The following is a 16,911-nucleotide window of genomic DNA, read 5'->3' as shown; positions in this document are numbered from 1 at the left end:
ATTCCGAAGGTACAAAGATAACGATAGCTAAGAAGAAGAAAAAGACGTTCAATCCATTTCTCAACGAAAAAGTGAAAATTTATCGTGTAATGTAATCGACCAAAGTACATTATCAAGATGTGACACTGAATGATATTCTCGGTGCATTGTATTCTGTTGAAGACAAAAGACCACGATTTATATACAATGATGTTTTTACATATAATATATAATACGTAATATCACAACGTAGCATAATATTCGTACATCACACAGATGACATTTAGTATATTATACTTGATATGTACTAATTATATTTACCAATTTCATTCAACAATTCTACAGATTATTACACTCGATGGATAGTGATGCCACGCATCGAAATCCCTGTGTGACTGCGGAGTGACGGATTACCGTGTTTAATATCCTCCCTGATCCTGTTCAGCGGAATTCCTATTAAACTTTGAACCTATCAATAACAGTGTTCGGCAGATCTATGTAGGTACTTACAAATAGCGATATACGAAAATACTGTACTATAGATTAACATGATAAGTTACACGTATGTAGTTTAAGATCACTTAATCGGAAATACACTCGTATTACGGCAGGTTCGAGTAACGATAAATATATTTTGAAATATTACGATCATTTTCCATGATACTTAATGCTTCCTGTATCTTTCTCTATGTATTGTATCTGAGTGTTTCCACGCGATTGATAACAATTGATAGTACATTGCTTACAAATTTAATAGATGCAAGTATTTTTAGTGACTTAGCTAAAATTGTATTTTTCGTTTATATATTTCAGATGTATTTATTGATTCACTTTGGATATGAAGTAAAATCGATCGATGTTAAACGAAACGATTTAGACGAAATTACGGGAACGACGCTGAGTAAATAACGCGAGGAGAAAATGATAAATGAGTAGAATGAACGTATGTATGGCGAGGAACTATACAGAAGAGATCAAATGACACGGCTTAATAAATAGACAAACAAACAAACAGGAATCGCAATGAACGAACCGACTAATTCGTATTGGCGTATAGCGATCCGTGTTACGCAAACATAGAAAATTCGACCAACCTTTTGATCATAGTCTCTCTCTCTCTCTCTCTCTCTCTCGTCGTTCATGCAATTGATCGGAATCGTTTGTAAGTTTACAAGTCAATAGAACCGAGTATTACACGTGGGTTCGCATTGAAACGTATATAATAAGCAGAATTGGCGGCGGTTTGAGTGCGATGATCGTTAACGTCGAATTGCGATCATCGTTATATCGGAACTCTGTGCACACTCGGTGCATAAATATCACGATCTGTGTGTCGTTGATTCGATAAAACTGCCACTACGGCAGAAGCCTCAGTTAATGGGCATAATAACCTATGGATCCATAGTTCAATAAAACCACAGCTGTGTGAAAGCGCCATGGGTAATGCACACGGTTAATCTGTAGGCCCCATAGTTCAGCAGGATCGCTGTGTTACATGGACTCAACGCGTTGCAAGTCCGGCAATATACATATATGTATAGCTCCGCTGTGTAATAGACACGCTGACGTTCGCGTTTGCAGAAGAAACACTGTCACGTTCCCACGTATTTAATACATAGACCGCAGACCTGACCTGTTGGTCGACTGGTCAGCGTAGTTTGTTTCTGTGTACACAGTTTGCACCTACGTTATATGTACACAGTTGTGAGTTGTATGTTTTAGTTCCTCAAAGTATACGGTTTGAACGAGAAATAACGAGATCGCCGATGTATTCGTTCAAATGGTAATCATATTTGGAAAATCGTTCATTTAGTCCAAGATGAGTTTCCTTGATGCGAGTGTACCGCTGAGAATTGTTAATCGACGATTTAATAGATTTTTGCAGATATACAGTGGCTGCAAAATGCATTTGTACTCCGCTGTATTTATCGTGTATCTAGCAGCTATATTCTAATGAATTAGGTGCAAGCATATTAAATTTCGTCTCATTTAATAAGAATCTCGCATGGGTTAAAAGTTTTGCTGTGATTTCGCACGATTGATTTTCTCCATTCACGCTGAGACACGAACTTCTAAGTTACTACATTCCCTTAGTGCGAAGAAATCGCGTGGATCTTTGTTACGGTGTCGGATAAAGGAAAGTTGAGAAAGTACGTAATACGAACAGAAGACAACATAATTCTAGAAAATGGGATTACAGTTGATGGGGACAGTGAATGGAGCAGATGATTGTTACCAACGTGGTAAGGAGATAACAAGACGAATTTTTTAGCAACCGCGTGTACCGAACAATATCTCTATTAAAAATTTACATAAATAAAATGATATCGAAAATGACTTTGAAAATGATTGAAAATACGAACAACGTAACTTTGCCACAACACGTGTTAGCTCTTTGCCTCCCGATAATAATTCTTACGGTACGATCAACTTGATCTCGACAGAAAAAGTTTTTCAGAAATATCTCGACGTTTTCTCTTTGGTTTCGTCCAATCGAAGTTTCTCTTTGATTTCATTCACTTGATTTCCTCCAATCTGAATCGCAAACGTCTGAATTACTAAATTCCTCAGGTATAAAGGCGTCGCGTTGATCCGACAGAGAAACGAGCTCGTGGGTCAGGTGTCGCGATTCTTATCATTTAAGTCCGGGCGGTAATTCCTCATAATTAGAAGGTTGACGTGCACGGGTGGTTGTAGAAAATCAGGAAGGAAGCAAAGGAACCGACACGGCGGTGAGATAAGGCGTGGGACGACGAACGAGCGGAGGCAACTGCAATTTCGCGGTACACGTGCTCTCTACTCCATCGTGTTGGATCGATACACACCGGGTGAACCGAAGATACTAATCTCCACAACTCGAGAAACTTTTTCTCCTCGTGAGGGTTGATTCCTGACTAGCTTTTAGGCGACTACCGACCCGTGTACGATGTTACGAGGAGACTATGCTTTACATTTTTCCACTTCATCTCGGAATTTTCCTCTGCCTCTTCCTAAATCTTTTGTTTTCTTACTCCGTTCTTTGTGTCTCTCGAATTCTTCTTATTAGAATTGAATGAAGCTAGATATTATTGATTTCTTTTAAATATTGTGTATATTCTGTAGTCCTAAATATTTTAAGCATCCTGCTACCCGAATATTCCAGATGTCCTTGGTATTCCACGTTCTACATATTTTAAATTGTAGGCTACGTGTATCCTAGATGTGCGTGTTTCGAGTATTTTATATACAAAAGTTCCTCTAAGAATTTTCGATGAAATTTCATGTCGTGGATACCCTAGATAATCTGAATTATCCTGGATATTTTAGAAATATTTTATCCATCATTAAGTATTTCTCAAATAAAACTGTATATTTTAAACGAGTGTACTGAAGATGAAGATTCTAATTGCAGTAAATACTTTATAAACGTTAAATCTACATTCTCCTGTATTTATAGATAAAAGTTTACATTCGTCGTAAATATTTAACAAATATTTTACCCACATTCTTCTTCAATTTTTTCTATACGTTTCGAATAAAATCTACAAATACCAAATACTACGAGTAATCTGGATCTCGAATATCAAGAATAATTTATATTTTCTTCCATCGCGTTTCTTCCACCTCGAAAACATTAGACTCTCAGTCTTGACTAATCTCAGAACATCTCAGCACCGTTTTTGAGCCTCCGAAGCTGTTTCGAAACTACCGAGACACTTAAAATACTCATTTTCATTCGCTCATTTCGAATATAATCCAGCTTAACGCGAGACGTGTCCACGTCGGACCAGAAATTTCGAGAGAACAGAGGCCGAGGGCACCTCGATAAAACGAAAGAACCAGCGCGCCGGTTAAAACGCGAATTTTCTAATGAAACAACGTCGCCTTTGCGCGCCTTACGAGGCCGCACAGATTTACCTAAGACAATACATACTCCACCGCAGGAAAAATTCATAGACATTTTCAGACGAACGCTCGTCCTTACTGCGTTTTAAACGCTGCTGGCTTACCTCAAGAGGCTGACTTTATCGTAAGCCAGGAAACTTCTCTTCCCTCCTCCTCCTCTTCTCCTCCTTTTCCATTTTTTCCTTTCTACCTTTTTTCTCTAGCTTTCTGTTTCTCTCGTTCTTCGCTCTGAATCCTGGCACGCGTGTCTGCTCGCCATAATATCGCGTGAAGAGATTCGTTAGACTGTTTTTGAGTATCTTTATGATTGTACTTTTTATAGTTTTGCGGCTTGGATTAGGTGTTCCGTTCTCTGGTTGGAAGTTTCCGGCTCTACTCCCCCGCTGAGTTCTTCCGGCGCACGTTTTATCGATGATCGTTTGCGGGGTTGTTAATTGCGCAATATATCTGCACGATGTTTTCCAAGAGTTAGTTCTTGGAATAACGCACTTTAGTGTAACCATCGTTTGTGATTATTCTCTCTTATTCTGTCACATTTCGAACATACTTCAACACACATACACGCATATATATATATATATATATATATATATATATATATATATATGTAATAACATAAATTCGTAGGATAAATCAGACGATCGATTCTGGAAAATCGAGTTTATTTCGGGAATAATTCAATCAAATACAATAACAGTTAATAACAAATCTACTACAAATTTTACCTGGAAAATCAAGAATCGATTTTCTAAGTCCTAAATTACCGTTCTTCTCTCGTGATCTATTCAGCGAATGACTGCTGGTAAAACAAAAGAAAAGTAAAAGCGTCGGTTGGCGGGTAGTTTGAATTCTATAGAATTTATGTAAATATACGAGTTCAGAGCAAGTATTCCACAAAATTAAAGGATCACTAAGTTCTGATGGAAAAATCGTCTATTTACGAACTATCGTGTAGCTTGGCGAGGAAAAATCGCGAAGAAGCGTCGGTCTACCTGAATTCATTATAGAAGGTGAAGCCTGCCTATCTCGCATCCTTAAACTGGCTTTTACAATATTGATCGAAGTATAACACTAACACTAACTCTTTATATTGGGCGAAATTTCTCCTTTGATGCCAACAGCAAAGTATCTTAATAAAAAATGCACCGGTACTTTTTCACGTATAGAAAATATTCGACAACGACAATATTTCTCATTTGAGAAATGAAAAAAAAAATTGCAAGTTATAGCGCGCATACAGAACGCGGCACGTTTTGTGTAATTGACAAAAATATGAATTATTCTGTCAGATGCATTTTTTATGACAGACTCGTATGGACGTGTCGTTGTTAATTTTTCTGATTGTAGCAAGGTAAATAAAATATTTGAAAACGAGATACGCAAATATAGTAATTACTTTACGCAGAGTGGGCGGAGGGGGAGCTGCAAAAATTGCGACTGTATGTTGATAAAGGAATTTATCGTTCGTCGCGCAAAACTGATATGTTTTTTTTCGAGGATAAATGCGTTACTCTATCGAGTCCAACATCGTCTATTATTTCTCCGGACGAATAATTAAAGCGCGTTTTTCAGTTACCAATGGTAATTAACGAAAACTTCAAACCGTGACAAAAACAGCGGAAAATAATGACGCGGTGTGCGTGCTCGTGTGTCCATAACCCCGTTGAGCCATGAAAAATACCTGCTATACGAGAAACGCGCATCATCGCGTTTCATTAGCCTTCTTGTATGCACGAAGAATTGCTTAATATTACTCTTTTATGCGATTAGTGCCCCTAGATTTTGTAGCTTCGTACTTATGGCAATTTGAAGTTGCCTAAGAATGTCTATAACTGTTCTATTAACAAATTTTCCAATTGCGCTATAAATTCATTGGATGGGAACCATCAGTCTATCACAAAATTAATCACATCTACCTAATCGCAAAAGAAGAATCGGACAAGTGTAACACATTTACAACACATTTGCTAATGGAATGCTCAAAGTTTCAAAACGAAAGGCAACAGCTCAACATTCCAAGCAACCTCAAGACAATCCTAAATAAAAAGGAAGAAGTAAAACGGCTCTTACAGTTTTTAAAAGACACAAACCTCTTGCAACTAATCTAACCGCAGAGAAATAATGGTACTCGCGTATATATTCAAGTGTATAAATATACCCAATACAATGCGAATATCGTACATATTTATGGCCAAACAACACCGTACTAATCTAATATAATATTCTATAAATTCATGGAATACAATTGTAGTTGCTAATAATCCTTCCAAGTGTGGATACCACGGTAAATAAATAAATTGAAAACGAATATTTTGTTATTGTATCTACTGATAATGAGCGGGAAATTGTGAGAAATTGTAAATTATTTGTCGAGGTTGACAGAGGAACGAGTGGGTGAATTTCTAATCGAAAAATATATTGAAATAAGTATAGGTATAAATATAAGAACAGGTATAGTGTGTGCTGATCCAGATCCTCACTTTTACAGTGTTACAATGCAACAGAGGAAAGGGAGCACGTTCATATATTTACAGCAAAAGACATTTCCAAAAAGTTAACCTTGGTGTGTAGCTCTGGCTGAAGGCTACAAGAAACAGCAATAGAGATGTACTTATAGCTCTTTTGTTTCTAGATCTTCTAATCCGAAACAAAATTTCGATTCGTTTTCAAATATTTACCTTCACTCGCGTTTATACTACGAGAAAAAGAAACGGAAGAGATTTAAGGAGAGACGAACGAACGGAGTAGCATTATAGAGTCCATATACAAATACGCGATTTGTCGAACGTATTTCACTCACGCGCATGGAATCACTGCGTTTCCCTGTTCTCGATTCAATATTTCCCTCGCCTTCGTGCCGATTTCTCCTCCATACCTGCTCCAACCTTTTCCCTATCCCCTGTGTTTCTTCCGTACTGTCACCCTTTCCTCAGTTTCTCTCTCTCTCTCTCTTTCTTCTTTTACACTGCGTAGAACAGGATGCAGACGAGCTGGCCGAAGAATTCGTGGCACGTCGTGCCGCAGACAGGCTTTTCAGAAACGCATTTGCACATGACGAGCAGTCGGCGAGGCAACAGAGAGACGACAAGGAAACCGGCCAGGTGGTTTGATAGAGAAAACGAGACGACACGCGAGAGCAAGAACGAGGGTGAACAGATCAACGGTGTCTGTCATCGAACAGACGTCATGGGGATGGCGAAGAGGGTGGAGAACGTTTTCCTTACGCATCGCCGACGACCGAGCACTTTCAATCTGGGATTTTTTGTTGGAGCCTTCGTTCTTGCATAGAAACGAGGACAAATTTTCATACGATATCCCTCCACGTTTGTTTTAGTGTTTGTTAAACAGCAAAACTGTATTGCGTTTTTTATTTTTTTTTATTTTTTTTATTAAAATCTCTTAACAAACAATTTTTTATTTTTCATGATATAAAGCGATTGTAGCAGTAAGGAGACAGCATTCTATGTTTAGGTTATAATACTTTTAGATTGGACGAGATATTTACAGAAAGGGAAACAAAGATATAGGTTTCAAAACGTTATTTAATTTTCCTAATTAATTAAAATTCCGTTGTCAAAATTCCAAATCAGTCTTAAAATTCCAAGAAATAGGTGAAACAGAAACAGGACAAAGATTTGCTTGTTATAATATGTTTACTTTTAATTGAACTGAACTCTAACTCTGCTGAACTGTACCAAATCTGTTTCCCTAAATCTGAAAGCGAAGAACATTGTCCTGTCGTTCTGACTATTGCAGAAAATCTGTCACGAAGCAGATTGAATTATAACTTTTGCCGAAAAGTAATACTTTTGTTGACCTTAATTTTTATGAAATTTAGTTTTCTTTGGCGGAGAAGAAAATTAAGAATGGTTGGGGGAAAAAAAGAAGCGAATTCATTAGGAATTATCTCGTCTTCGTTCTCTTTTCATTTAATTAGTGTGGTAAAATGGAGAAGATTTTTGATTCTTTTTGGGAGTTGGGAACGAAGCCCGGGTAAATGAGAAACTACGACCAAAAGGGTAATGAGCACGACGAACGTGATAAAGCGCGGCAAATTCGGCGAATATCGAGTGCACACGCGATCTTAAACGACAAATGCAGGAAATTACGGGCAAGCAATGTGTGAACACTGGGAAAAATAATGAGAACGCAAATACGATGCGTCGAATCGAACTAAATCATTAGAATTGGGAAAACACGGGCCATTGTAAATATTTAATTGGCAATTTATCTACCGATGTCTCGTTTGTTATTTAGGTAATTACGTACAGACAATAAACACAGGAAATAGTAATATAAATGGATAAATGGTTTTCAACAAACAACAATAATTAAAAAGAATGTCTTCTAGACTTTATTTGTTCTTAATTATGTTACACGAATTCTAACATCAAAGGACATAGAGTTTGTAGAGAAATAAAATCGAACTACACGCAATTACGTTATCGAACGAACGCAATTATTCGACATCACAAAGAAACTTATATAGAGTGAGATTTTACTCATGGTAGTCTTTGAAGGTTACATTTAACCTAGACTTCGTAGTGAAAGATGTTAAAAGCAGACGATTTTCGTTGCAACCAAGGAAATTACAAAAATCAGTACGACCTTTAAATAAAAAAAGGAGAAAACTCTCGAAAACAATACAAAATACATACAAGAGAGTCCTTACAGTGGAAGCGAAGCAATGTAACTCGTACAAAAATGAAAGAAATACTTGAGAAACAGAAAAAGAAGGATGCAGAAGGCAACCGTTGGAGGAAAGAAGGGAAATTGAACAGAAAATCAAAGGAAACGTAGCAGGGAAACTTCATAAAGCGATCGAGTTTAAAGGGAACGAAACTCGAAAGGATACATTATATGATTGAAAGGGGGAAAAAAAATAGAAAGAAAACAAAGTAAGAGCTGCTGGGAAGCAACATGAACAAAAGTAGTCGGATGAACAACCAAGCGGAAAACAATGATCACTCGAAACGGAAGATAAAGGAGCAAGCCAAAGACGTCCGAGAAGATAATCGAAAAGTGAAGGGCTGAAAGGATGGCGACGCTATGGATTACGAGACAAAGAAAAATGAAGGATTCGTAAGATAGTTCCTGGGAATAATGGTGGAAAATTTTATGGAATCGCTAGGCGTAATTGCAGGCATGCGCAGCTGAGGAAGCTGTGGAATTATTAAAAGGGAGAAAGATGGAGCGAAGGAAGGAAAGAGCCGAGAGATTAATGCTGTCACGCGAAAAGCTGTCAGAAATCGCGATGGCGGACGTGAATCGAACTTTCCTTACTCGCTGTTCTCGCAAGAACAGTATTATTCTGTGGAGAACGTAATTTTACTGTGAAAATCCTGCGCTTCTTCGCCGCCCTACCGTCTCGTTCTGTCGTGAATTAATATGATTCTATGTGGTTCGCCAATGTTCTTAAAGATTCTTTTCTTTCCTTTGCAGATCCTCGACGAGTATCAAAGAACATTTGTTCAAACTATCGTGGATTAATCAAGAAAAGAAATTAAACAGGTAAGTGTGACGTTCATGTTGTGTTTTATTAGATCTAGGATTTGTTTAATGATATTCAAAAGGAGAATCGTTATTATCGGTTCTTCTTCATATGGTTTATCTATTGATGAAGTACATTGCTTTGTCGATAACAAGTTGAATAATGATTTTGCTATTTTACATAATCTTTTACTTAAAAGTGTTGGTGCTTTTGTTTTAAGGATTTTTACATACGTAAAGTAGACGTTGACGTGAATTATTGTTAAATATACAAAATTGTCTGGAGCCAAAAATTATACAAAACAAAAGAAGAATCAAAGATTGATGTCATTAGATGCATGCTTACAACGATTTCAAATATATCGTTAAAGAAGGAAAGGCTATAACACATTTTCTATGTCCAAATATGTTATTCATTTTTCTCGAATCAAAAGCCAATAATGCAATTAACAAGCAAACATTTGAAAACCGAGTTTAGTGACATTATAATATAACATATAACAGTAGACAATTTCCTAAGAAATATTCAACAGGTATATCTTTCTACTAGCCATATTGAAACGGAAAGAGATCTCAAAAATTGAGAATTCAAGTCATATTTTGAAAATTATATTTTAGAAATTAAAACACGTAGGAATAAATTTTTCTCTTGTTACTGTGACTCTTTTATCGTCCATTAAATCCGTTTCCATTTGAAGATCGAATGGCTATGTCTCGTTATTTGTTCGCGAATGATTCTACGAAAATACAGTAAATCCAATTTAATGAAGAGAGTGACAAAGAGAGAACCGTGAAATCTCGATTCACCGGTTATTTGTTTGTTCATAAAAGCGCTCGATCTACGAATATCTCGATCGATCCATTCCCTCTATCGGCTTATTTGTCCCCTGAATCTGGAAGAACGTTGATTTGTTTGCCTCGTGATACCCAAGAGCTTTGGTCCCACGATGAAAAATAAATTTTTCTCATGGACCGCCGATAATCAGATTAATTAGCTGAGAAACAATTTTGTGCGTTTGTACGACGAGGCTGATCGAATTGTTCTCGAAATCTTCTCGCTTTGGTACTTGAAATTATTATCATTTTATTTATCTTTAATATATCATCAACGAGATCCTGTAATATAAATTAGACGTTTGATATCAGTATTATTAATTATTATCTTAATTAAGGGGAATTATTTACATTGAATTTATAAAATATTTGATAATTAAATGAATTAAAATTCTTTTAAACGTGGTTGTTTTAAAAAATTCTCTGTCGAATGTAAAAAAGGAAATAATCGTGATTTCCATTTCTTTGTTAAAACGGATTAATAACAGAGATAAAATGAAACGTTCTCTGAGCTTATTATACAGTTAAAATGTCTGATGGATTTAAAGAAAATTTATAGAACGTAAAACCAACCCTTCTATATATACGCATAGCCAGGAATGTATAGAATTAATTTTTGCATTTCTACCAGAATCAAATTAATTTTTTCCCTTTTATTTTCTCCAATTTTCTTAGTTCGCAAACATTTTCCCAAGCTGTGTATGCAATTTATTCGAGAAGTACCGAAAATAAGTGAAGTAAAAATGGAAAATAAGCGAAATAAGGACGCAAAACGTAGACTGGAAACGAGGGATGGGCAAGCAATCATCTCTAAAGTCTTGCTACTTCGTTTTAGTTTCTTCGGAACGGTTAAAACCACGATACGATTCCCAAAGGTCTTTACAGCAAAGTTGCAATCCCTTTTTGGACGCGAATTCGGCATGATGTATCGGCAAGACCTCCACAAGGATGTATTATTCATCGACGCAGCCATCTATCTCGTCATTTTATCTTCTTCCGTTTGATCCTTCCTTCTTATTTTTGCGATCGAACATGTTGGAACTTCGATAGCCCTGCTTTGCATTTATGAGTCCCGTTCCTGCCGGAGTTTCAGCGATTGATGCGATTTTAGCGACCTCACGGAGGAACCAGGGGACGATTTTTCCTTGCAAGTTATTCCGATCGTGTGTCTCGTTATTTTAGCTTCGCGGATGATTTGATAAATTGAAGGATGTCAGTAAAAGAAAGTGGCAAAATAATAGAAATGAATAATCCATATTTTTATTGTAATAATTGGAAAATAATTTGAAGGAAGAAAGAGAGAGAGAGAGAGAGAGGTTTTTTTTAAGAGAATTAAGATTAGGAAACTTAGTAAACTGCAAATTTTGGTTTCCTAATTTTTTGGATTCCTACAAGAGATACAGATTACGTTTTAACAATTTCAATTTTCCACCGATATAATAATTCTAATCCTCGAATAGTGACGCCAAGTTATTTGTTATTATAATTCGATATGCGCTCGTATGAAAGTACTGGCAGCTTCAATTTTCCCCCAACCTTGGAATTTTTATTTTCGATTTTGTCATGCCTTGCATAAATCTGTTTCTTTTAACATACAGGATGCATACGTATCACAATCTTCCAATTTTTAATTTTTTTAACACCGAACCCTAATCTACCGCAATCTAATGAAATCTAATTTTTACCTACTTACAGAAAAACGATTCATTATACAAGATACACGATAATTATACTCTCAAGATGCCAAGAGAAAAGCACGAAGATCGCCTGGAAACTTGAGAAATATATATTTCCTTTCATAACAATAATTACTTCACATTCCATCGAAACTATCCTAATTTCTATCTCGTGCGTGGATTTTTCCTATTGTCCCTCTCACCTCTAAACTGTTCTCTTTTAATTTAATTATTTTGACCACAAAACGTCCATAAATATCCATCGTTTCGTAGAGCACAGATTGCGAATATTTTAATAAGAACTTCGAGGGTTGGAGAACGAAAAGGCCACATTATTAGAAAAAGAAATCGAGAAAGAAGAAGGAGAAGAGAGACTATATGGCGAAAGATTATTTTGGATATTCTGTCGTGGCTTTATAAGCCGCTGCTGTGGGATAAGGGCGAAAGAGGCTGATATTAAAGCTTCCTATTCCGCGGATCTTCCTCGTGCAACATTAACCCTAGGAATACCGTGCTCTCTGTGTAGGAATGTTCTTAGCCTAGCTTATTAAATTTCCCCGAGTTTTATATACTGACGTCCGCTTCATTGCTGTTATAATATCCTGGGTTTCCTTGATTCTTCCCTCGGAATCCATCCAGCCTTTGTGAATCTCGTGATAGATAATGGTAAAATAATCGATGATATAATTCCGAATTATATTTAATTCTTCAATTCTGCAAGTGTAACATAATAGTTTAGAAAATTGAAAAATTAACTTTCTGTCTGAGGTAAAACAACTAGGGAGTTAATTATTTTTACATTTGCAAACGACTCCTTTTCTCTTCAAAAAAAAAAGAAAAAGAAAAAGAAAGAAGAAAATACATGAACATCGTTTCTTTCGAAGAAGAACCCTCTTCCATGACCCTCTTGTACGCATCGACAATTTCACCCTAAGGCAGGACCTTAAACTCCGCTTCTTTCTTTTTATCCATAGAAATCCTCCTTACGTTCTCCCCGTTTTCGTCGAAAATTGCCTCGCTCTCGTGACTTCTCACACAGCTTCTCCATCGAAATCGCAACATCCTGCAGCAAACTGTACGAACGAAGCGAACCAAATTAGATCTAAAGAACGAATGAAAAAAGAAACAAAAGGCAAAGGAAAAATTACCGACACACCGTGCGCTGTGCAATTTTGATCTTATTATTCGGTAATATCATCAGTCTATAAGTTATGTAAATATAAACAATAATTCTTCTGAAACTCGATGGAGGATCGATAAAAATCGTTTGTAGATCAAAGCACAATTGCTTGAAAATTAGCCCGCTCAATCGATTGGCGATCGCCAATCGATGGTTGAAGACCAGATTTCTCATTACATATGTTCCGCGAAAATGTTAAAAGTTGCACATAATCTCTGCTTTCTTTACTAAATCAACAAAGTATCTAACGAAACCGAAGGAAGGATAAATCATTTTTACACAACACTCACGAAAAAATGAGGATATTGTTCCCAGCATCGGCATCATTTACTCAAACGTCATTATGTATGTGACAAAGAAATAAATGTTCAAGATATTTTCACTCATCTCAGATCCCCTGATATCGAGTTTCAGGAAAACTGCACATTATGTGTATCTTTTTATCTTTGTCCGGATTCCACATTTAAACACCGCACTCTGGAACGTGAGAACGTGGCCTACAAACGTGCGAACGTTGCCTGGGAACGCACGAACGTGGCAAACGTAGCCTGCGAATTTTGATTTTCATCCCGAATCGTTGTTCGAATTCCGTCGGCTTAAATTCTGCCACGCGGGAGAAACAGCAAGCGCATAAAGCCAGATCGAAAAACCACGAATGGTCGTGGAAAAACCGTAAGTCTCCGAGGGGGTTGCAATGGATTTGATGTAAAGAAAAGAAGGAGAGCAAGAGAGAGACAGACAGACAGACAGATAGAGAGAAAATGTTTAAAAATCTCGAAGACGCACGGTTGTTTTCGTGAATGACCAACGTGGACACAAAAGCCATGGTTTTCGCGCAGCTTCCGCTTCCTTCTTTCCACTTATTTTCACCCCTTCATCCCTCGCTTCTTCTACCTTTCGCCTCGCCAAGGGGAAGAAGGAACGCCAGCCTGATAAAAGCGAGCGTCGACACGGGGGAAAACGCGATATGAATTATTATCGAGCGTTTGTGCATGCAGCGGCGAAAGGTTGCCGACTCACCCCTGTTTGTGAAGTATAATTTCGAAGGTTCGCTGACAGGTGGATCGTTGGATTTTTTGCGAGACGGTGGCCGTTTTGCGAGCTCGAGGATCGACTTCGCGAGGAGACTGTTCAACTTTCGAGTATAGTCGATGGGGGGTGAGGGTTGAAAAGTTGATGCTTGAGAGAGAGAGATGAAGGGAGATGTTTGCTCGAGAAGTTTTGGTTTCGATTGTTTTTTGAGGATGTGGCTTTAGGATGAAGTGATTTTTTGTCCTTTGTAGTCTCCCTCCTTCCAAGGGTAGAAACGTTCGTATAATGCTGTTTGTATTTGTCGTACATACAGTGGTAATTGAATAAGATTTTGAATTTGCTTTTGTCCCATTTCGTCAATCGTCGTTTGTCTTACGTGACTCGTAGAGACGGAGAAAAGAGAAAGCCAAAGAGGGAAAAAAGGAAGACGTCTGTGTATAAATTGTAATTACTGATCAAAATAAGATTTTGAATTTACGCGGGATATTTTCATTCGAAATTCTTTCAGAAGTCGCACAAGTTACAGAAATGAAGAAGGAAAATGGAAGATAATAAAACACAGGAAGGTTTGTGCATAAATTACTACTGATCGAAATTAGATCTTAGATTCTACTCGCTAGACTTGAATTTAAAATTCTGTTAAACTTTTTATGATTCATGAAGAAACGTTAGACTAACAATTATTTCAACAGTTCTTTCCTATTATTCTGTACACTCGACATTTACATTCAATGTGCGAGGAACAGATTATTAAAGAAATTCACGCGAGTTTTGAAGAGGAAGGCTGGTCATACTTGCAACTGAACGTGTGTGATAACCGACTGTAGCCATAACTGATACGTTTGACAGACCGATGCCTAATTACCTCAATGCTCGCAGTCCAATTACAAACAGACTACCGGCGGATGCCTGATTGCTTCCGGAGTACTTGATGCTTCACTGCTGTCTGACTGCTAGTTGGTTGCAAGTTTGATCGTTCTAAAGGATTTCAAATGACCATTGATGCACCAACGAATCCTCATAACGCTCTTTCGTTTCCTATGTGTTGGTTGGACGAATGATCTCGTATCCCTAATTTCTGTTTCTATACTACAATGTAAATAATATTCGAGTATCGTTATTTATTTAACTTTTACAGTGAAAGTGAAGAAAAAAATTGTAAAAGTATCTGAAAATAATTTCCAATATTATCTGTCTCGCTTAATGTTTACAAATACATTTGAAAGAAATATAATTGAAACATAAAAATAATCTTTTTCTGGCCTTAAGATGGATTCATCCCCGAAGTTTGAGAAGAAGATTGAGAAGTTTTCATGCGAATTTTAGTTTAAGCCAGACGTTTATACGAATTCAGACAGTCTGTGTCTCAGCTGAAAAGTTCAGACTGAAGATATGAGACGTGCGTGGCGCTGAACGTGTTAATTCGTATCGAACCGTCTGCTACAAATTTAACTTGTCCACGAAACTTTCGCGAAACGATCGTACGCTCGCTACAATGCCCGCAAATTCGACTTATCCACAGCTCACGCTTCCGGTAAACGACCTATGTGTCCACCCACGCGTATTTGTTCCGCCGAAACAACAAATTTCACTCGTCTCCCGGAAACGCGTGAAAAAAATAAAGCAAAACAAGCGAAACAAAATTGAAACAACAATAAAAAAAAGATACATAGAAAAATAGAGGATTGGAAAACGAACTGTCGTGCAGATTACAACATAGTAGGTCTGTTAAAAAGCAACGAATTGGTGGCACGTGAAAACACAAATACGAACCCTCACGGAATCGAACAAAATTAACAAAATAAAAAAAGGGACAACATGAAACGTTTGGATGTTTTCGCATTCACTCGTGAAAAAAAGAGATGAAAAGCAAGTGAATGAAAAAAGGAGACTGGGAAACTAAAAAAAAATTTTTTTAAATAAACAGAAAGAGGAAGAGGATAGATAAACGCTTAAACATTTCCGTATTGAATCGTGAGAAAGGCCAATCGAGCAGCAAAAAGATAAGGAAACACGAAGTCAAACAAAATTTAGAGAAATAAAAGGGGAAGGAGGAAACACGCTTGTAAAATTTTCACGCTGATTTAATAACCCGCTTGTAGCCAAAAAGAAAAAAAAGAAAAGGAACAAAAAATAAGAAAAATAAGAAATACGAGGTCAGAAGTTACAGTAGACGCGCGTGGTCGAGTGTGAATATCATCCAATAGAAACTGGTCGATTACAAATGGAAAACGACGCGTTACAAATCGCGAAATTAGCATTTCCCCCGGCGCGGCCGTTTCCGATTTTCACGCTGGTGTCCCGAAACGACAATCGGCCGTCGGTTTTGCAATTTCAGCGTGGCTGCAGACTCCGTTTGCGGTAATCCGCAATGGCAGTCCCCGTGATATCGCAATTATGACGCTTCTGAATAAATTAGTCGGCCGTCACGCACGGCTGTACACCGCGTTTAACTCGATACCCGTGGTCCACGTGTCACGCATCCGATACTACGTTAACTCACTTCCGTTTCACGTCCTATGAGAGCTCATCAATTTTTGACACGGTCGAAGAATCGTTCGATGGCTCTGGTCTACGCGGTTCTCTACAAAGGAGAGTTTTCGTTATGTGGGTAGAATTGTCCAAGTTTTGATGAAGTATCTGTATGAAATCTGTTAAGCTGTCGAGGTCATTTACCCCACCAGTACTGGCGTAAGATGTGTACTTACACTTTTTAAAGTTTTATCTCTATTTCTTTTCTCCATTTAAAAAGATATTTTTCTTATTCTTCGAAGCATCATAAATATAAATTTCAAATTATAATTAGAATTAAGTGGAATTTTAATGTTCTATAGG

The 16,911-nt window shown here is 37.3% G+C and overlaps 1 protein-coding gene across 5 annotated transcripts in view; it reads left to right on the top strand.

Annotated features, from left to right (window-relative positions):
- Window positions 1–16,911, top strand: part of LOC100645804 (prolyl 4-hydroxylase subunit alpha-1) — a 375,646-nt gene that overhangs the window by 268,674 nt on the left and 90,061 nt on the right. For 2 of the 5 annotated variants that reach the window (XM_020866004.2, XM_048411097.1), the window contains one exon: window positions 9,307–9,375. The exons of the other annotated variants lie outside the window; for them this stretch is intronic. The gene's annotated coding sequence lies outside the window, so the exon portion shown is untranslated. The remainder of the gene's footprint in view (window positions 1–9,306; window positions 9,376–16,911) is intronic. 5 annotated transcript variants of the gene reach the window in all.

This window comes from Bombus terrestris, chromosome 12 (genome assembly GCF_910591885.1).
Source record: "Bombus terrestris chromosome 12, iyBomTerr1.2, whole genome shotgun sequence".
Taxonomy (NCBI): domain Eukaryota; kingdom Metazoa; phylum Arthropoda; class Insecta; order Hymenoptera; family Apidae; genus Bombus; species Bombus terrestris.
The sequence above is the reverse complement of the archived record's forward strand: the minus strand, read 5'-3'. Positions and strand labels throughout refer to the sequence as shown.